Source organism: Stegostoma tigrinum, chromosome 23 (assembly GCF_030684315.1).
Source record: "Stegostoma tigrinum isolate sSteTig4 chromosome 23, sSteTig4.hap1, whole genome shotgun sequence".
Classification (NCBI taxonomy): domain Eukaryota; kingdom Metazoa; phylum Chordata; class Chondrichthyes; order Orectolobiformes; family Stegostomatidae; genus Stegostoma; species Stegostoma tigrinum.
The window spans coordinates 42811751-42834320 of record NC_081376.1 but is presented as its reverse complement, the minus strand read 5'-3'; the positions used below and the strand labels follow the sequence as shown (position 1 = coordinate 42834320).

Genomic DNA, 22570 nt, shown 5'->3' with positions numbered 1-22570 from the left:
ATGATTTGATTCACCTAGCCTCCATCTTTGGGCTGTGGAAGGAAACTCGGTGGAAACCCACACAGACATGGGGAGAATGTGTGGATTCCGCACATAGTCGCCTGAGGGTGGAATTGCATCTGGGTCCCTGTCATTGTGAGGCAGCAGTGCTAACCACTGAGCTACCGTGCTGTCTCCCTTGCTGTACAACTGTTTTCTTATTGACTCGTTTTAAATATGTATGCATTAAGAGTCTAATAATCACTGAAACCATTTTTGGAAAAATGGTTTATTAATGTCCTCACAACAACCCTTCTAACAAATGGTTCACTGGAACCAAAATGTTAACTCTGCTTTCTCTGCACAGACAAATTACCTCCGTGAGAAAAGGCTGGATGGACTGATTCTATATTCTCCAGAGTTTATAACAGTCAGAGGTGACTTCTTTGAAACACACAAGATCCTGAGGAGACTTGACCTGATGGATGTGGGAAGGATGTTTCCTCTTTTGGGACCATTTGAGAATGAGAAGTCATAGGTTAAAAATAAGGGAAACATTTATTTTCTGAGGGTTGAGAGTCTTTGGCATTTCCTTCCTCAAAAGGCAGTTCATGCAGAGTTGTTAAAATGCTTTTTAAGGCAGAAGTAGTTAGATTCTTGATTACTGAGGGGATGAAAGATTTATCAGGAGTATGCAGGAAATGTAGAGCTGAGATTCAGATCAGCTCAGCTGCGATCTTCATGAATAGAGGAGAAAGCTTGAAGGGCTAAGACCTCTACTTATTGCTTTTCTGTGTGTTTTATGAATGTTCATGCAGTCCTCATGTGAAGTTTTGCTCCCACCAACTCCCTGTTGTAACTTTTCCTGAAAAGAAACAGTGCTGGTTAGTTTCGCAAGGAACGAGCAGCAGTGTCACCGTCGTGGATAAGTGATTGGAAGCCGTGGATTTGGGAGGAGTCACAGAAGTACAGCACAGAAAGAGGCCGTTCGGTCCAACTCGTCCATGCTGACCAGATACCCCAAATAGATCTAGTCCCATTTTCCAACATTTGCCCCACATTCTGTAAATCCTCCCCAGTCATGCACCCATCTGGAAGTCTTTTAAATGTTGTAATTGTACCAGCCTCCTCCACTTCCTCTGGCAGCCCATTCCATACACGCACCACCTTCTGCATGGAAACTGTTGCCCCTTAGATCCCTTTTAATTCTTTCTCCTGTCACCTTAAACCCATGCCCTTTAGCTTTTGACTCCCCCCACCCTGGTAAAAAGACCTTGCTTATTCACCCTATCCATGCCCTTCCTGATTTTATAAACCTCTATAAGGTCTCCCCTCAGCCTCCGATGCTCCAGGGAAAATAGCCCCAGCCTGTTCAGCCTCTCCCTATAGCTGAAACCCTCCAAACCTGACAACATCTTTGTAAATCTCTTCTGAACCCTTTCAAGTTCCACAACATCCTTCCTATAGCAGGATATAGCCTTAAATAGTTGCCTCAGTGAACCCTATAAACGGGACACATTGAAGCCGCAATTTGGTGCTGCAGAAATTCACCAAATAGATTTGCCCCGCAATTTGCTCGTGCCCATTCTGCTGGAAGAGCCAACTTTATAAATATTGCCTTTTAGCTTGCTTTAAATGATCCAACTGGGTCACTAGCTTTCAAAGAAATTAGGTTAAATATTATTCTCCAAACACAATTTAAAACCCTAGAACACCAACTAATATAGTTGAGATTCGAGCCAATGTGTATCAGTGCTTTACCAGGATTCTGCCTTGATTAGAGGGACAAGAAAAACTCACAGTTGTTCTCTCTGGAGCAGTGGAAGCTGAGAAGAAACTTGGCAGAAATCCATAAAGTTTGAGATGCATAGATAGGGTTGACAGTCAGAACCTTTCTTCCCAGAGTTGAAATGTCTAAAACTAGAAGGCATGCGTTTTGAGGTGAAAGAGGAAATAGTTCAAAGATGTGAGGGGCATGTTTTTTTTGACACAGAGTGGTAGGAGTCTGCAGCCCGATGCCAGGGGTGGTGGTAGAGGCAGATACAATAGGGGCTATTTAAGAGGCTTTTAGATAAGCACCTGAATATGTGAGGAATGGAGGGATATGGACCAAGGGCAGGCAGAAGGGATTAGTTTAATTTGGCATCATGTTCGGCACAACTTCATGGGCCAAAGTGCCCGTTTCTGTGCTGTACAGTTCTGTTCTATGGCTGTAATTCAGGTTTGGCACATTTCGTTTTCCCGTTTGTCATGTATCCTTTTAGTAGTCTGGCAATGTCACAGCAATTATGTGTGAATTTGAACATTCAACATGTAAAGACCACAAATCAAATCACAGAACGTAGGAACACGAGTAGGTCATTCAGTCCCTCAAGCCTGCTCTGTCATGCAATGAGGTCATGCCTGATATGTGGTTAAATTGCATTTGCCCGTCTTTGAGCCAGACACCTCAGATAAAATTTTGTGAAGCAAACTTGGATTTTAAAGTTGACAACTGATCTAGCATTAACTGACATCTGTGGGTCACAGTTCCAAACATCTTCCACTCTTTTGTGTGTCGAAGTGCTTCCTAACATATCTCTGGAACAGTTTGGCCCTCATTCTCAGGCTGTGAATCCACAACCATTGGAAATAGTTTAACGTTATAAATCTTGTCATTTCCTGCATGTACCTTGAAGACATGGATGCAGGTACAATTACAACATTTAAAAAATCACTTGGATAGCTACATGAATAGGAAAGGTTTAAGGGGATATAGGCCAAACTCAGGTAAATGGGACTAGTTCAGTTTGGGAAACTGTTGCCGTGGACCGAAGGGCCTGTTTCTGAGTTGTATGACTGTGATGTCACCCCTTAGCCTTCTAAATCCTGGAGAGAACTGACCTAATTTGTGTAATCTCTGTTCATAATCCCTGAAGTCCAGGTGTCATTGCTTGTAAAAATGGCCATTAGGCGCATACAACCTATGCTACTTCTTCAACTGAGTATCATTGGCACTAGGTAATCCCCTGCCTTTTTTCCCCACACTCTTCCATGCTATTTCTATCTAAATAATCATCCCATAGCCTCTTGAATTTCTTGATTGAACCCGTCTCTATCACATTTACTGTTTGTACTTTAACGCTGGCAAGCATTACCCATTCCAGAATGGACCAAATATGGCCTTGCAGTATAGTTAGTAAGTAGTTGGCTACTTTTCAAATCCATCGACCAGTTTAGTGATGATGGACTTTTCTTTGGGATTATTACCTCCTCTCAGTAAGTGAAGTTGCACAACTCCAATGCCTTGGCTTCTGAAATTTAAATCCTTTTAAAGCTAAGTAATGTACCCATTGATTTAATTGTCAAATATTCCCTTGGCATACAGTATGAAATTATAGCCTGTTCTTGAGGATTGGTAAACTTGTTCTTCCAGCAGTGCATGGCCATATTTAACTTCACAAAATTAGTAATGCTTTTGACCTCTCTCTTCTGCCACTCCACGATGTATTTTGTTTATAAAATTAAATGTGGACAGCTATATTACCAACTTGTGCATTCAGAGTTGACTGCATGAAAATCAACTTTGAAAATTTTTATCCTAAGGCAGGATATTTTAAATTCTTCAGTAAGTAGTGTAGTGTTGAATCGGCAAAGACACATAATTATTACTTACGGAGAGTATAAGTATTTAAGTAAAGAGACTGTCCTTTTTTATTTGCAATGCCTTGTAAAGCTGACTTACAGCTTTCACACCTAAAAATATGCTGGCTGGACAAACATTGTTTAAATGGAAGGAACTTATATTTATATAGAGCCTTTCCACGAGACATGCCAGAGTGTGTTCATGTAATTCAGGTTTTCTGGTTACTATAAAGTGAAACACACCAAATAATCGTCTGTATTTCTTAATTTTCTAATTCTTTTTCCTGAGAAGTTGCACTCATGAATGTGTACCTAGGTACCTTTTTGTTAGATGGCATCATAAGTGGTGACTTGTAAACTACCTGTGAGTGCAAGGATTCTGGGTAATTCAAGATGGAGGAGGGGAAGAATTGTGGCTGTAAGAGCCGCTCCTTTTTTTTGAGGTATTTTCAGTGTTGGAGTTGCTTTCCTCAAATTCTAGGAGTAGTAATTACTGTTTTATAATCTAGTGCATTGTTTTGGAGGGGGAACAAAACAAAGGCACTATTAAAACATAGGAAAGGAGGCAAAGGCAGTGACTACATGGGAACTGAATCAAACAGAGCAGTAAACCTGCACAGCTAACTGCCTCTGTTTGGTTTCAAGTATCTCTGTTCGTCTAGGAAAAATTAACAAGCAGCATGGATACGTATATAAGGGTTTAGTGGGATATGGGCCAAATGGGACCAGATTAATTTAACTTAGGATATCTAGTTAGTATGGATGAGTTGGACCAAGGGATCTGCTTCTGTGCTGTACAACTCTATGATTCTAGGCGACCATAAAGCTAATTTGGGCATAGCTAGCTTCCATTAACAGCAATGTGTTAAGGGCCAGTGATCTTAATCAGTGATCTTGTCCAGAACACTAGAAATAACTCATCAGCTCTTCAGAATTGAAGAGCTGGGACTGTTTGTGTCCAAAGACGTGGGCAGCAGGCGCCTTAGTTTAATATCTCATCTCATCTGCAAAATAACACATAATGCCGTGCAGGACTTCCTTGGTGCTGCGCTCAAATCTCACCATTTTGTTCTGGAGTGGACTTGAACCCACAACGTTCAAACTTCTCAGCCAGAGAGCTATTTTGAGGCAGTGTTGACCTGTGCTCAGAAAATGGAAGAGCGACTTATCGGGGGGGATAGATTAAAAGAAAAACTATGGCTTAAAATTGATTTAACACATGGCAATTGATGAACTATTGATTCTAACAATGCAATCTGTTTTTGCTGTTTAGTCACTAAATCACTTCCTGAGTGCAATATTTGTGGGGTATGATCTACACTGTGATCTTTGGCAGACTGCAGCAATTTGTGTTGAGCAGTTTAGGACTAGCTGCCTGTTCTTTGCAGGACCTAATTCTTAATTCCCTAGTCTTCATTGTAGCTGAAAGTCCAGCAGGAGGGAAATCCGATTCCATCCGTTTCATGACCTCACCTGGGAATGTATTTCTGCTCCTCGCTAGGTCATAACCATTTTGTGAGAGTGTGCAGGAAGCCACAGTCAACTTACCTAAAGTCCCAGACTGGTTACACAACTCAGAAGGAGGGTATTCACTTGGGCCCTGTGCTGCCTCTCTGAGGGAACAGGAGGAAGTGGTAGAAACTTGTACAATTTTAACATTTTAAAAGACATTTGGACAGGTACATGGTTAGGAAAGGTTTCGAGGTATATTGGCCAAAGGCAGGCAAATGGGACTAGTTCGGTTTGCGAAATCTGGCCAGCATGGACAAGTTGGACCAAAGGCCCTGTTTCTGTGCTGTATGACTCTATAACTTACTGAACACCACTCCCTTGCCTTCTCTCCATAATCCTGCACATTCTTCCTTTCCAGATAACAATTCCCCCTTAAATATCCTCACTACACTTGCCTCCCACATCCTCTTAGGTAGTACATCTCAGACCTTAACCATTTGCATGTGAAAACATTTCCCCTTAAGTCTCATTGATCTTTTCACTTAAACCTGTGTCCTCTCGTTTATTATTAATCTACCAACAGTCCTTCCCTATCTGCCCTGGCCAGTTCGTGCATAATCTTATATATTTCTATCAAATCTCCTGTCAGCGTTCCTCACACCAGAGAGAACAGATCCAACACCTTCAATCTATCTATATAAAAGTAATTTATATCAATCCCAGGACCATTCTCTTGTACCTCTGTGCGGCCTCCCTACAGACATCACTTCCTCACTAAAGTATGAAGCACAGAGCTGGATGCAATACTCCAGTTGAGCCCAAAGCAGTGTTCAAAAGAAATTTTATATAGCTTCCTTTTATGCGCTATTTTACTTTTGTAAAACTTTTTATTTAGAAACCAACGGATTATTTTCAGTGAGAATTTTTTGATCTCCTTCATTGGACATTGTCTATCAGTGTGCAGTTTTCTGTCACTTTAGGAAATGAAAAATCGTTTCATGGTTTCACACTTTTCTTGTTTGATTTGTTGGTTTCTCCCACCATTAAAGCAGCTGCTTTTGAAACCAGCCAGCGCTGCAGGGGATCTTCTACAAGACAGCTGTCTTCAGTTTGAGCCTTGCCTCTGTAACCGGAGGAAATATTTGTTGAAATGTCAGAAAATGAAACGGAATGAAGTTTCTGATTTTTCAGGCAAGCCTGGTTATGTGTTGTTAATAGTCAAACACTTTTTTGGCAATACATGGTCCTCTCAAACTACTTGTTTTCATTAATTGAAGACAACTGTCTTCATTAGGCTCTTAACGCTCACAATTGCATCAGTTATTCTGGATAATAGGTAGTTGGTTAAATTTAAAAATTGACAAGGTCACAGAAGCTGAATTGTGAGGATGACACAAAATCAAACAATCAAAATGCATTCCAGTTCTGGACAACCTCCTCTCACCTTAAACCTATAGCCTCTAGTTTTGGAAAAAGACTTCAGCAATTCACCCTTTCCATGCCCCTCATGAGTTTATAAAACTCTCTATAAGGTCACCCCTCTGTCTCTGACAGTCCAGGGAAAATAGCCCCAGTCTATTCAGCCTCTTCCCCCATAGCTTAAACTCTCCAAGCCTGGCAACATCCTTGTAAATCTTTTCTGAACTCTTTCAAGTTTAACAACATCTTTCCTGTTGTTGAGGAACATTCAAGATGAGAAATTGTGGAATGTTATATTTCCCTCAATGAGCGGCAGATCTATGGTACAAATTCCCAGGAAAAGGGAGTCAAGTTCTGTTTATGCTCCTTTTCAACAGTAGTGTCATTAGAGCAATATTCTGTGTAAGACTAAAAATGGCTAAATGCATTCGTGAAGCATGTGGCCTGTGCTTCTCAGGGCATTGTAAGACTGGACTAATACCCTGGAGTTTTCTTGGCAACCCTTTCGAGGGGGATGGAGAATTTCATTCAGCCTCACATCCTCCGTGGTTTATCTGGTTGTTCCAGTCCACAGCAGGAGAGGTTATAAATGGCCCATCAGGAGTAGGTGATTTGATCTGTCATATTTGGCCTTTTCCGTGATCTGTTTATCTATTCTATATTAAAAGTTATCTGGGCTGAACAATGTTATTTTTTCATGCTAATCAATCCTTTTTTTTAAAAAGATGTTGATGGTCTGGAGTTGGAAAGTGTTTTAAAACCACATCAAACACTGCGACAGGCTAATCATGTGATGATGCTAAGGGTGGTGAGTAAATGGGGTTAGCAGATTTGAAATTGTGCTCAGTCCTATCTATTGAACTACATCAATTAATAGCTTCAAACATGTGGGTCTCAACAGTTTGTGGCAACTGAGTGTAAATCTTCTTTCATTCTCAGATTGTCAGCATCACTGGTAAGGACAGCATTTGTTGTCTATCCCTAATGGCTCTTGAGAAGGGGAATGGAGGAGTGAACAGAATGGTAGTGAACACAGTGCAGTCATCAGGGAATATTTTTCATCTGACCTTGTATAAGAAAGGTCATTGAAGCAACTGAAAATGATTGTACCTTGGAGACTGAGAAACTGCTTCAACGATGTGTGAGTGATAATGGGAACTGCAGATGCTGGAGAATCCAAGATAATAAAATGTGAGGCTGGATGAACACTGCTGCTGGGCCTGCTGTGTTCATCCAGCCTCACACTGCTTCAACGATGTTGTGGGACTGAGATGATCAACCTGCAACTATCACAAAATCATAAATTGCTGGAAAAGACTTAGCGGCTCAGGCAGCATCTGTGGAGAGAAGGCAGAGTTAATGTTTTGGGTCCAGTGCCCTTCTTTAGAACTGATGGTAGCTAGGAAAAGTTTGGTATTTATGCTAGAGAAGAGATGGGGGAGGTTGGGGCAAGCAAGGAGTAAACTGAGGTTTTTCGAGCAATTTATGATTTTGTTTCTGATTTCCAGCATCCACTGTTTTTTCTGTTAAGCAACAATCACAACCTACTTCTAGGTATGACTCTAATTGGTGAAGTATTCTCTCCCTGATTCCCGTTTGCTTCACGTTTGGCTGGGCTCCTTGATGAAGCACTCCGTCAGATGTGGCCATGATGCCAAGGGTAATCACACTCTCATCACCTCTGGAGTTAAGTTGCTTTTCCAAGTTTGGACCACATTTAGTGACATTCACAAGAACTTATCTTTTGTCACCAAAATCCATTCACCACTTGATTCCACAAAGTTTGGAAATGGCTTGGCAGCATTGAATGGTTTTGCTTGTGTTTGGCCTAATCATCACCTCCATGATCTCAGCTTAGAAGGATGATCTGGTTTTAACTGCACCAATACCTTGCTCTTTTCCATTTGATCACAGTAGGAGGCCATTTGGCCCATCATGGGCACACTGGCATGTTAGATAAGCCTCTTTAATAAGACCTTCCTGGTTAACTCACGTTTTGAGCTTCTGCTTTGAGAGAGAGATTGTGTAGTGTTAATGCCAATGATCTGAAAAATTCATACCAATGCATTGAGACCATGGGTTCAGACTCAGCCCTGGCAGCTTACGGAACATAAATTAATTTCAATTATTGAATCTGGAATATAAAGCAAGACTAAATAATGGTGGCCATGACAACTCTTCAAGTTGTTGTAAAAGCTGAAGTGATTCATTCACAAGACTGTGTTTGTTTGGGAAGGAGATCTAGCTCCCTTATCTGGCCTGGCCTGTGTGTGACTGCAGACCCACAGTAATGTAGCTGACCCCTAAGTGAAATGGCCTAGCAGGCAACTCAGTTCAAGGACAGTTAGGGTGGGCAATACCTGCTGGCTTAGCCATTGATGCCTATATCCTTCTAAATAATATAGGAAAGAACAATCTGTTTCTTCAGCCGACCTTTCAACACCCTGCATTCTATACAAGTCTATTGAGCTATTTGACTCCGCAAGGTTTTGCAACAGAGTTCAGTCACAACCATCTCCCATATGTACACTTTCCACAGCATGCAATATTAAATAATAAACCAGGAATCAGTTGGAATCTTAGTTAACACTCTTTAGCGAGGAGCATTAAGGCCAATTAGAGTAATTCCACTCTGTTGGTCATGAGCTACCGCAGCCAATACATAATTGATACTCTAGCCTGTACACATGGTAGTACACCATTCTTTGTCTTTTAACCAATTGGTTTTGAAGGGATGGAGATGAGATTCTTTTCATAGAAAGATAGAACAATAGCCTGACTCTTCTATGTGCCATCCCTTTGGTACAGCTAGTCAATTAATCCCATTCTCCTCATCTTGCACTATAGCCTAGTAAAGCTTTAAGCTTGATTTAGATATTCTTTTTCTCAATGAAATGATATAACCAGCATTTTTCTTGCTCTCAAGGTGCGTTGACTATGTTTAGTTTAATATCTAATCCTACTTTGATATGGTCCAGAATACAGTATCCAAATTTGAGCTCCATCAGTGGTCTACTGGAATTGTTGCTGGATTGTTAATCCTGAGACACGGGTCATGTTCTGGGCCCAAGCTCAAATCCTACCATAGCAGATGGTGGAATTTGAATTCAATAAAATTCTGGCTTTGACGAGACACCTATTAATGTGGATTAGAGATAACAAGGTGTGGAGCTGGATGGACACAGCAGGCTGAGCAGGAGGGCTGATGTTTTGGGCCTAGACCCTTCTTCAGAAAAATGTTAATTTGTTAATGTGGATTATGGTGTGTGCTCAGCCTCATTAACAGCGGATCCCACCTCAATGATGTGAAGCCTGTTACCCTATCATCATTCACGAGGAAACCAGGCACTGAGAATTTTCAACATGAAGGTCTGAGCAGGTTCCTAGTGATTCTGGCCCAAGGGCCACCATCCTGGACACACAGAACTAGCATCTCTGGGCACAATCCTTGGGCAATGACCTCTTGTATCCCACATCATTGGTATCATCACTAGCCAGCCTCTACAAGTCCTTGTGGCACCTCTCCAATTGACTTACAGGATGCTTCTGCAATTGAAAGTTGCATCGCCGGACATCCCAGGAACTACCATTGTTGCAGCACTCAGGGACGACTCTCACATCAGGATGGGCGTGCATCTCAGGGCTGCTCGCTCTTACCTTCATACCCTCTCACCTTGCGCCTATCTGGATGCTCACAGCATCCTTTGCCTTTTTGTACTTGGGTTCTGGTCTCCCTGCTGTAGGAAGGATGCTGTGAAACTTGAAAGGGTTCAGAAAAGATTTACAAGGATGTTGCTGGGATGGGAAAGTTTGAGCTATAGGGAGAGGCTAAAAGGGCTGGGACTGTTTTTCTCTGGAGGCTGAGGGGTGACGTTATAGAGGTTTATAAAAATCATGAGGGGCATGGACAGGGTGAATAGACAAGGTCTTTTCCCAGGATAGGGGACTCCAAAACTAGAGGACACAGGCTTAAGGTGAGAGGGAAAAGATTTGAAAGGGACCTGAGGGGTAATGTTTTCATGCATAGGGTGGTGCCTGTTTGGAATGAGCTGCCAGAGGAAGTGTTGGAGGCTGGTACAATTACAACATTTGAAAGGCATCTGGATGGGTATATGAATAGGAAGGGTTTAGAGGGATATGGACCAAGTGTTGGCAGATGGCACTAGATTTATATAGGATATCTGGCCAGCATGGAGGCATCGGACTGAAGGTTCTGTTTCCATGCTGTACAGCTCTATGGCCCCTCAGACACAACTATCAAGCTCACAATGCTTGCCTTCGTGTTTTAGTTCAGGCATAGAGCCAGGAAGCTTGTCATAGTTGTCAACAGGCTTCTGATAAATCCAAGGATCCCAATACAAGACATTAGGGGCAGCCTCTGATAACCATCCAGGGACTTGGACATGACAACTCAGTCAGACGTTTAGGACAGTCCGACTCAGAATCCTTTCCTTGTTAAAGGTGGAATCACAAGTAGACCAGGAGAGAAAAGGATCTGGGTGAACCAGGAGGATTTTACAACAATTGCTGATTGTTGTCACTGGTGGCACACGGCAGTTTTTTGTAATGACTCCGTATTGGAGGAGCAGTGATGAGTGAGCATGTACTTCATAAAACAATGTAGCATAGACCATTTGACCAATGCCAGCCCTTTGTCATGACTGAGGCTACCAAATGTATCAATTTGAATTTTAGCTCTTCATCAGCTGCGGCGTTGGGATTTGAACTTGTCTCCAGGGCATTGGCCTGACTCTCTGGACTATTAGTCTGCTTTGCCACCATCTCCTCACTAATGGAAATATTCCATGAAGTTTTGAAAGGAAAGTTGTTAAATTCGTTCTACTTTATGGAATCTGAATGATCCAGTTGCTGAATGCTCATTGCCAATGAATGCAATAGTATAGACTGAAGCAGCCAACTCGAGCTCATTGTTTCTATCAGTCTGGCTGGAGCAAAAGAAGGGAGAGAAATTTTTGAATGAAGTGACTGTGGAAGGAAGCTGATGAATTTGTATTGTTGTCCGGACTGGTCCTGAGAGGCTGAGAGATGATCTGTCCTCTGTCTGCGAGTGTATTGGTTATAACGTGAGTGGTGTTGTTAATGAGAGGGGTTCTTTTTCATCATCACAAAACATTTAGGCATGGTTTTTTTTCCCATGAAAATTGAAATCCGTCCTGAGTAAAGTCTACAACTTTTTTTTTAAGTATCCTTATTTAAGCATCCTTATACCTTTCCAACAGATGAGACAAGGTGAGCCTTGAATTAAGCTTCTGTCAAAATTTTCCTTTACGGCAGCTAGTTTAGACAGCGTGACAGTCTAATTACCCAAATAAACGTTCCAATTCGAGGAAAGGGCAAATGTGCCTTTAATAGCTGTAAAAGCTACAAAGGAAATCTTGCTTTGGCTTGCCTGTAACAAGTAATATTGCCCTCAAGGCTCGAGAGCAATGGAACTAGATATTCAACTCATTACATTATAATGGGTTCCAATCTCTTCAAACTGAATAAGGTGAAGCACATGAGGGGCATTTCTTTCCAGAGGTATTGCGGCTTTCAATTACCTCGGAAATTTATTAAACCTTAGAAACCTTTAGCTGACATTTGAATGACTTGTTAAACCAATTCACTTGCCTATACATTTTGTTATGTGGCTATCTTGCACAACTAAATTGACTGGAGTTTCTGTTCCCAACTATCAAGGTCCTTATGTGTAACACATAAAATGCTGAAACCCTTTGTTTGAATATGCAAAGTCTGCCGAATTCTTCAGCAGGTTTAGCCATAGAGTCATAGAGTAATACAGCTTGGAAATTGACTGAACCAGTCCATGCTAACCATAATCCCAATCTAAACTAGTGCCACCTGCCTATCCATATCTGTCCAAACATTTCTTATTCGTGTACTTATCTAAATGTCTTTTGAACATTGTAACTGTACCTGCATCCACCACTTCCTCCAGGAAGTTTGTTCTACACATGAACCACTGTATAAAAACAAAATTGTGCCTTATGTTTTTTTTAACTAATTCCCTTCTCACCTTAACTTGCTCCCTAGTTTTGAAGTTCCTCACCCTAGGGAAAAGACACCCGCTATTCACCTTCTCTGTATCCCACATTATTTTGTAAACCTCTATAAGATCACCAATCAACTTCCTACAATCAAGTGTAAAAAGTCCCAGCCCCTCCTTTATTGCGCAAACCCTCCATTCTCAGCAACAGCCTGGTAAATACTCATTGAATAACTGAGACACACAGACCAGGCAGGTTCCTGGTTTAGAGATAATAGGTTTAATTCTGTCTCTCTAAAGTTTATCAAACTCAGCAAGGGTCATAAAAGTAACAGCGTGGTTGCCTACTCAAGCAAACCAGACGCTAGTCAGGGCTTAGCTTCTGCTGAATAGCAGGATCAGGCCCTGACGGCATAGTTTGGCTGTCTTCATCATCTGAGCTGAGCCCCGCAAATAATGGTCTCTTGGGCAACTTTCTGTTGAACCATACAAGAGAATGGAAGTGAAGCTTCAGCCTTGCTTAGTGAATATTCAGCGTACTGTGAATAATACTGGGCAGCACACCTGATGGAAGGATATATTACTGGCCCTGGAGAAACCATAGTGTTGATTTAATAGAATGATACTGTCATGAAAGCATGCTTTATGATCAAAGGAAGTTGAATTTAACAGCTTGAAGGCCTTACTTGAATCATTTCTTGAAAAAGAAACTGAAGCCACAGTCCAATGAAAACCCAAAGAACTGTGGATACTGTAAATCAGGAACAAAAACAAAGTTGCTGGAAAAGCTCAGTAGGTCTAGAAGCATCTATGAACGAAAAATCAGAGTTAATGTTTCAGGCCCAGTGACCCTGGGTCATCGGACCTGAAATATTAACTCTGATTTTTCCTTCACAAATGCTGCCAGACCTGCTGAGCTTTTCCAGCAACTTTTTGTTCCACATTCCAATGGCTTTGGCTGTGAGCTTAAGATGTCTAAACAATTTGAATCATGCCACCCTCCACATTTCAACCTCATTGCGACAGACTGTAGTTCTCTACAAAGATAATGACCTCAAGGGAACCTGAATGAACCACATCTTCCTAACCCACTATCACAGTGTCATGGTCATTCAACTGGATGGAGTTGAACAGTAAGACACACCCACTTGGCGAACAAGATGCTGGGTAGAGAGAGGGATTCCCAGATGTAATCTAATCCGTGTCACAATTAGAGTAAATGGGCCTTAATCTTCTAATTGGATTGCTGTGCAGTTGAAGTGGGAAGGTGATGTGACCATAGGAACCATGTTATTGTGCATTTCAATTTCTTGCTTTCTCTGCAGGATCAGGAAAGCAATGAGAAGCTGAAACAAAGCACAATACCCAAGAAACTCCTGACAGTACCTGTGGAGAGAGAAAAACAAAATTAAGGTTTTGAGTCCAAAAGACTCTTGCCTCTTGTTGAGAATTGTTCAAAGGAACAGTCCCTGGACTGCAAATATTAACTCTGTTTCTCCCTCCATAGATGTTTTCTGTTTATATTTTGGATTTCCTGCATTTGAGAAGTTAGAGGAACACATTTCAAAGTTGGTGCTGTCCCTTTATTTATTTTTCCTCTCTGTCGCCCTGCACATCGAACCCCCACCCCACCCCACACGAGCACTCTTTATCCCAAAACCACACTCTCCCATATGGAACTAAATTAGAGAAAACAGAGTTGCTGTTTCGAGTCCTGAATGTTAACTTGGTTCTCTCCCTATAGATGCTGCCAGATCTGTTGAGTTTCTCCAGCAATTTCTGGTTTTGCTTGTTTTAGATCTCCAGCATCCACACTTCTTAGCTTTCGCACTGTCAAAGCTTCTAAGATGTGAAGTTCTGCAATGGACAGAGACTTTGTCTGTCTAATCAAATGAAACATCTGGTGAAGGAAGTTATCCTCAAAGAAGCTCAAAAAAATAAATGAAAAGCACGGATTCACAGTTAGGAAAGATTAGCAACATCAGTTTGGTGCTAATTAAAATTGCACTGTAAACGTGAGCTGAGTTTCGCTTCTTTGTTTGTGCTTATGCTTCATCTCTGCATACAGGGTGCCACAGTGCCTCAGTGGTTAGCACTGTTGCTTCACTGCAGGGACCAGGGTTCAATTCCAAACTCGGGAAACTGTCTATCTTTATGGTGTTTGCACATTCTCCCTGTGTCTGCGTGGGCTTCCTCCTGGTGCTCTGTTTTCCTCCCACAGTCCAAAGATGTGCAGGCTAGGTGGTTTGGCTATGCTAAATTGCCCGTAGTGCCCAGGGATGTGAAGGCAAGGTGGATTAGCCATGGGAAATGCAGAGTTATAGGAATCGGATGGGTCTAGATGGGATGCTCGTTGGAAGGTCAGTATGGACTCAGTGGGCTGAATGGCCTGCTTCTAATGTTGTAGGGGTTCTATGATTCTTCAGTGCATGTGGCTGGTGTATTTATCCTAAAGTTACTGAATCGACCAAGGAACTTTAAATGAGTTAGAAATAACCCCCACTCCTCTGATTCAATGGTTAGTGCCAGCTATACGACAGGCTACAGATATGCATTATAACAAAGTGTGAAGCTGGATGAACACAGCATTAGTTTGTTTTGACACCTTTTACGAGTTGCCCTGATTATGCTGACCTTTAACCTTTTGAATGGGAGCTATAAATTTCCTCTTGAGGTTTGTAAAACTGAGCAGACAAATGTTTGTTGTTTTAAAGTGGCCATAAAACTAACAGTGAATACTGAGCAAGTATAAACTACTTAAGTTGGAGTGACGTATGGAGCATGATGGTTGTTCATTCAGTTGTGCTTATTGATGCTGGAGTTTAATTTTGGACCATAATGGACTAACGTGCCTTTTGTTATAATGAGGCTGTTGGCTAATTTAGTTTCGAAAATTTGATGGCTTTTAATTAAAAGAACAACAAATTGATATCATAATATCTCTGATACAAATTGATATGCAGATGTGCTTACACAATGAATCTACATTTGGTTATCTCTGTAAAGCACCAAAATTAGTTTCCAATTTAGAATTTGTAGAGTTTGACTTGTCTTTTTTAAAAAAAACCAAACCAGATCGGTACATCAGAACATGTTATTCACACACTTTTGTTTACCAGTGTTTTGGTTGGGATCCTTCACAGATCAGATTTCTTATGTTCCGTTGTTACAGCAAATTTCTGGGCTCTCAGTAAAATTTTACTCGTTGGATGGGGTGTGCATCTTGCGTATTTCTTGGGTCTAACAAGACTTTTCAGGTTCTGTACTTCAATTCAGGAAAGTAAAGAGAACAATCAAAACTTCCAGCTGTTTTGTCCCCAGTTTTATAACCTGGCCACTCCCTAAGCCAGGAATTTATAAGCAGCTGCCAGTCTACAGAAATGTGCCGCCAAAATGGCTCTGTAATTGACTTCAGGGTGTGCCTATTTAAACCATACCTCCAGAGGCAGTACCTTAGCAAGTGGCATTAAAGACAACAGACAGGAATTAAACACTGTTCTATTGTTGCAGCTAAGGTTACAATTGTACCGCTCACTAGCTGCAAGCAGTGATATGGGAGATCAGTTAACATTTCACAAAAGCCATTTACTTAATCCTAATAAATGTACACAACCCCTCTCTCAAACCCCCCAATCAAGCCTTAAGTTTGAAACCTTTTAAACATAAAGCCAGCAATTAATTCAAATAACCTTAGAACCAGACGTTAACATTGCCTTGCCTCAGAGGAAAGATAGGCTGGAGATGCCTTCTGATCCTGAACAGTACATAGAAACATAACTCAACTCAATACAGCTCTTTTGTCTATTTGTTAAGTCTGGGAAATGATTTAACTCTTTCACAGATAAATCATCTGACATACAATGCCAAATGTCCCATTAGTCCACTCTTAAATTATTAGGAAAATGATGGATGGTTTCATTGACAGTGCTCTCAAACAGCACTTGCTCAGCAATATCCAGTCCAAAGATGTGCAGCTTGGGTGGATTGACCAGCTACATTGCCCATGGCGTGCAGGGATATGGTAGGTGGGTTAACCTTGGGAAATGCAAGGTTATGGGGGTGGTGTGGGTGGTATGGTTGGGATGCTATTCAGAGAGTCGGTTTGGACTCAATGGGCTGAATGGCCTGCTTTCATACTGTATGGATTCTATGAATATCCTGCTCACGCTCAGAACTGTCTCTACTCCCCGACCCCAATACAACCTTGGTCCAAACAAGAACAGAAGAGCTGAACTCCAGAGGTGAGTGAGAGTGACTGCCCGTGACATTGGAGTCACATTTGACCAGGTAAGGCATCAAACACCCTAGGAAAATGAGAGTCAGTGGGAAACAAGGGGAAGCAGTCCGCTGGTTGGGGTCATACGTGACATAGAGGAAGATGGTTGTGGTTGTTGGAGGACTATCATTATCAGATCTAGGACATCTGTAGGAGTTCCTCAGGTTAATGTCCTAGGCCCATCCATCTTCAGCTGCTTCATCAACAACCTTTCCTCCAAGATAAGATCAGAAATGGGAATGTTCAATGATGATTGCTCAACATTCAGCAACATTCACTGCTCTGTTCCTCTGATAATGACTCAGTCTGTGCTCGAGTGCAGCAACACCTGGGCAACAGTTAGGCCTGGATTGATGCAAAGGTTCACACCACAGAAATGCCAGAAAATGACCATCTTCAGCAAAACAGAATCTTCTTATCCGCCCTGGCATTATAGTCACTGAGTGCTCACATGCAGTGAAAGAATTTTTAAAATTCTATCTCTGAAGTTTTCCATAGCATCATTGTACCCTTTCACAGCATAATGGTGTTTATTATAGATTCTGTGAAATCTAGCATAAGCATATAACCGTAATGATCTGGATTTTGCAATTGTCATTATGGAGATACTGTTGTAATTTGCTGCACTTACAATCACAGCACATAATTAAAGTAATAAAACATGGAAACCTAGGAGCAGCTGTCAGTGCTGATCTGTTCTTTCATACACAATGCTGAAATTCCAATGGGTACAGTTCTTTTAAAATCACCTGGGTTAATGTAACATTCCATTTTATGTTCTCATCTTGGTATACCTTGTTGAATGGTGATTAATTAGGTTTTTAACGCTGTTTAGAATTATTAAATTAATAACCTCTCTGGCCCTGAAAACTAATTTTAATGCTCTTGAAATGTCTGATTTAACCACAATGGTAACATTTCCATAGGTTTCAAATATTTTTAACATTTTCAATATTTAATACACTTTTTTTGTCTTGCACTCATTGGGAGAGTTCACAAGAATGCCAACTTAAGAGGAAAAACAGCTTTTATACTGTATAACACGACAGTGCTGACTGGTTGGCAAGTCAACTCTGGTAGAGGTATTGTCAGGGAGGATGCACCAGTTTGTGATGCTTGGCAGTTAACTGCCATTGCTGGTACATTCTCAGCTATGGGTATTATGTTGTTATTCCCTTTAAATTTGGCATTCTTGTGAATTGTCCTGTGATTTGTAAAACAAAAAGCTTCAGCTGGATCATGGAGATTCCCTCCAGTGAAGGCAGAAGCAAATTAATGGCCTTGGAAATGAAATCCCAGGCATTGAGATTCCCAAATCTGCTAGGGTTGGCTTTCTTTTGAGGTCAGCAGTGCATGGCATCACTTTGCTGTTCACCGTCAAATCCAGACCATGATCATTTACTGGCAAGATTTAAACCATGCAGGCCATTGAGAATGCATGAATCTACACACTGTCACTGTCAGACTTCATTGATTTCCTAACTGAGAAGATTATAATAAACTAATTTGGGCCAATCCTGTGGGAAGGTTCTATGAATACAAACCGAATCTTTCTCACCCAGGGGGTAGTGGGAATCTGAAGCTCCCTGCCTGTAGGCTGGTATGGGCAGAAACCCTCACAGCATTTGGAAGTGCACTGGTGATGTACAGGAAAGGCTATGGGCCAAGTGCTGGAAAATGGAATTGGAATAGTTACATGTTTCAAAGATAGTAGGAACTGCAGATGCTGGAGAATCTGAGATAACAAGGTGTAGAAATGGATGAACACAGCAGGCCAAGCAGCATCATAGGAGCCATGCTGCTTGGCCTGCTGTGTTCATCCAGCTCTATACCTGGTATATCTTGGAATAATTAGGTGTTTCTTTTTCATTGCTGTAGATTAAGTAGGCCAAAGGGTCTTTACTTGTGCTGTTCACTTCTGACACTGTAACACACTATGCACTTATTAAATGTTGGCCTGGCCAGTGATGCCCATATTCCGTGAATGAATTGTAAATAGAAAAGCAAATCTTCTACTTTTTTTTCTTTACATTTTAGTGAATGTAACATTGGCTTTTGGTGCTAATTGTAGTGAACAGGGAGGCTGCATAAACAGATGATCCATAAAATTCCCATTTTAGACCAGGTTAACCTTCACTTCACTGTGAGTAGATTCCACTCAAAACTGTTCAGATCCAGGAAATGAATTTACAACCTTTGTAGCTTTGTGATATCATGCAAGTGTTACCTATCCCAGAGCTCGATTCACAAAGTTTTTGTCATTTATACAGGTGCATGGCAGGTTAGTTGGCTGAGTCTTGTTTGGCGAATTGCTACAGGGACAAGGACAGCGTAACTGAATCTTGGTCATTTGCACTAACAAAGCCACATAAAACCTGCCTGTGGTTTAAAAAAAATTGTTTCCTTGCTACTTTGTTTTCGAAGTGAATGATCAATACCGTAAAGGATTAAATTTTTTATGAAAACAGAATAGAAGAACACACAGAGTCCTTGGTTACTTCTGCATTGATTCAGCTGAAGTCTGCACATGCTGTATGTCTGAACACAATGTGGGCTGTGCAATTTAAAGGTGAATACATTTCATTTGTGCCAAAAAGCTGTCTATTTATCACGTATTGACTAAACTATAAAAGCAGCATAGTTGCAATAAAGGTAAAGTCACCTGTAGTCTTACCATGTCAGAGGGCTGGTCTGTCAATAGAAAGAGATTGCTGCTGCTGGTTTATGTTGATGGTCAGCAAGCCTGAGGTGAGGGGAGAGCTTGAGAAGGAGAGTCCTTTAACAGTAACCTGAGCTGGTGCAGGAATTGAACCCACGCTGTTGGTGTCACTCTGCTTTGCAAACCAGCTGTCTAGCCAGGTGAAGATAACAAAGTGTGGAGCTGGATGAACACAGCAGGCCAAGCAGCATCTCAGGAGCACAAATGCTGACGTTTCGGGCCTAGACCCTTCATCAGAGAGGGGGATGGGGAGAGGGTTCTGGAATAAATAGGGAGAGAGGGGGAGGCGGACCGAAGATGGAGAGAAAACAAGATAGGTGGAGAGGAGAGTATAGGTGGGGAGGTAGGGAGGGGATAGGTCAGTCCAGGGAAGACGGACAGGTCATGGAGGCGGGCTGAGGTAGTAGGTAGGAAATGGAGGTGCGGCTTGAGGGGATGAGGTAGTGAGCTAACCAGACCCCGGTTGGGCAGCTGTTGAAGGGATGTGGGTGTTGCTGGCAGGGCCAGTGTTTGTTCCCCTGCCTAATTTCCCTTTAACATGCAAGGCCATTTTGGAGGACAATTCCAAGCCAATCATATTGTAGTATGTGCAGCAAGGGCATTGACAGCCCTGCATGTTGGAGGGAGCACCTCCCCACTCATTGCCCTCCCTCTAGGAGCTGTAGGTTTGGGTTCTGCGGGATGGCCGGTGGACTCCATGGTCAGCCTGCCCAGCCCAGGAGGGTTTCCCCCTACACAGCTACTGGGGGCAAAAGGTCAGCTTTGCCGGTCTGAATGGAGCATCCAGCATTTTGGTGTTCCCCAGCCTGACTTGCTACAGATCTTCCTGCAAAACTTTGCCCCTATCCTCACCAAGCACATCTTGAGAAGACAGGGCACAATAATAAGCTTAGGTCTGATACAATCTGGAGCAGAAAACCTGATATTTCGGGCCTAGACCCTCTTTCAGAAAGGATTTTTCTGAAGAAGGGCCTGGGCCCGAAACATCAGCTTTCCTGCTGCCCTGGTGCTGCTTGGCCTGCTGTGTTCATCCAGCTCTACACCTTGTCATCTCAGATTCTCCGGCATCTGCAGTTCCTGCAAGCTCTGGGACTCCGAGCCTTTTTCCAGTGAGTAGAATTTAGGGAACTTCTTCGCTCTTCATTTCTTTGGCTTCCCAGGAGGGCCAGAACCTGGGCTCAAACAAGACTCCCAGGCTGAGTATCCCCTTCTTCAGCCTCTAGACTAGATCGCCCCCTTTTTTGTCACATCCCACTTGAACTCAGCTTCTCCAGCTGGTTCCAGCAGCGCAGGTCCTGAAACCACTCATTCTAAGCAACAGGCTGTTAGTGCAGTAAGATGACGACAAGTTCTGTCCACAGCAGATGATGATCCAAGCATGGGAGGATGTGGGCACGCGCCCCTCGGAAACGTCAAGGTGCTTGGTTTTCGGGCACTAGCTCCAGACCCCTCGTGTCAGTCAGGATGGAGATTTTGCCACCAAATTGAAGGATTGGCTCACTCTACTGAGCCATCAATATTCTTTACAAACACCATTTCTCATTCTGGGGTGGGGGGGGGGGGGGTGGATGGGATGGTAAATTGAAATGACGTCCACACCCCCTCACTGCGGAAAATGCACTCCCCCCCCCCCCCCCCCCCGCCCCGCACAATGGAGCTGAGTGAGAAGGGAGGACAATTCTTCAAAGCAGCTCCTTCACTATGGCCCATCCCTGTGGCGGTGTTCATATTCTATAAGAAATGTTTTAATTTTGCAAGACTTAAAATGGTCTAACACTTTTTGAGCTGCTTTAAAAAATGCATCGTTACCATTTTTAAAAAAAAGCACAAAATTACGTCTGAGTCTGCAAAGCATCATTTACATATTGCATGTTAACTGTATACTTCGTAAAAGAAATTCGTCGAGCTAGGTCCGAGGAAATTTGACCTTGTCCAATGCACAGAAAAGCAGAAGCAGGGGCAAAGTGCAGTCTGAAATGTTCTCGTCTTGTATGGGTTTGCTGGTGGGGAATCTGACTTGTGATGTGGAAAGTGAATGTCTCTCAGAGTAAGGTCTACAGTAACTTTGTTTCTATAATATAGGCTTCTTTCCACAAAAAAGAAAACAACAGAACCCTCAAAAGTGTTAATTGCTCACTGACGCATTGACCCACTCTCGTATTAAAATCAAAAATTATGTTTTGAATTTTACACAATTTGCATATGTTTCTGAAGTAATTAGGATTCATCAACATGTTCACAAATGTGATGTTAGCTATGATTAGATTCCCTACAGTGTGGAAACAGGCCCTTTGGCCCAACAAGCCCACACCAACCCTTGGAGCATCCCACCCAGACCCAGACCCATCTCCCTATACCCACACACCCCCAAACACTGTGGACAATATAGCATGGCCGATCCACCTACCTGCACATCTTTGGACCGTGGGAGTGAACTGGAGCACCCGGAGGAAACCCACGCAGACACGGGGAGAATGTGCAAACTCCACACAGACAGTCGCCCGAGGCTGGAATCAAACCTGGGTCCCTGGCACTGTGAGGCTGCAGTGCTAACCACTGAGCCACCATGCTGCCCTGATACCGCCGCTATGTTTTATTGCTGAGCTATAATGAATGCCTATTTCCTTTCGATTTGTTTTTATATTGACAAAAGGTCCTGTTTTTATATATCCTTTTGATTCAAAGTTAATTAGAACTGGCAAAATTGATAGTTGAGCTAAATTACATTGATCAGAATTCAGTCATCACTTTTGATTGCCCCTCTTGTAGGAGATATTTTGTTAACATTGACAGTTTAATAGGACTTGCATATCTTTTGAATGGAGTTTTTGGTGGACTTGGTTTTATAATTACATTTTGTGTAAAGAAAAATCACTGCCTAGCATTTGTAGATTAGTAATGAAGAGACTGTGCTGTCCTGTTTTTGTCCTGACTTGCCTGGTTTGAATAGATGTTCCCTATTTTCTGTTTTGTGCATTACTACACAGGGCCCCATGTATGATGTTTTTTTAAAAACCTTCCTATTAATCTTCGATTTCACAAATACATGGCTGTATCTAGCTCTAGACACTGAATTTCTTACGACCTTATACTG

The 22570-nt window shown here is 42.2% G+C and overlaps 1 protein-coding gene across 2 annotated transcripts in view; it reads left to right on the top strand.

Annotated features, from left to right (window-relative positions):
- Positions 1-22570, top strand: part of LOC125462212 (neuronal-specific septin-3-like) — a 411217-nt gene that overhangs the window by 54421 nt on the left and 334226 nt on the right. The gene's annotated exons all lie outside the window — the stretch shown is intronic.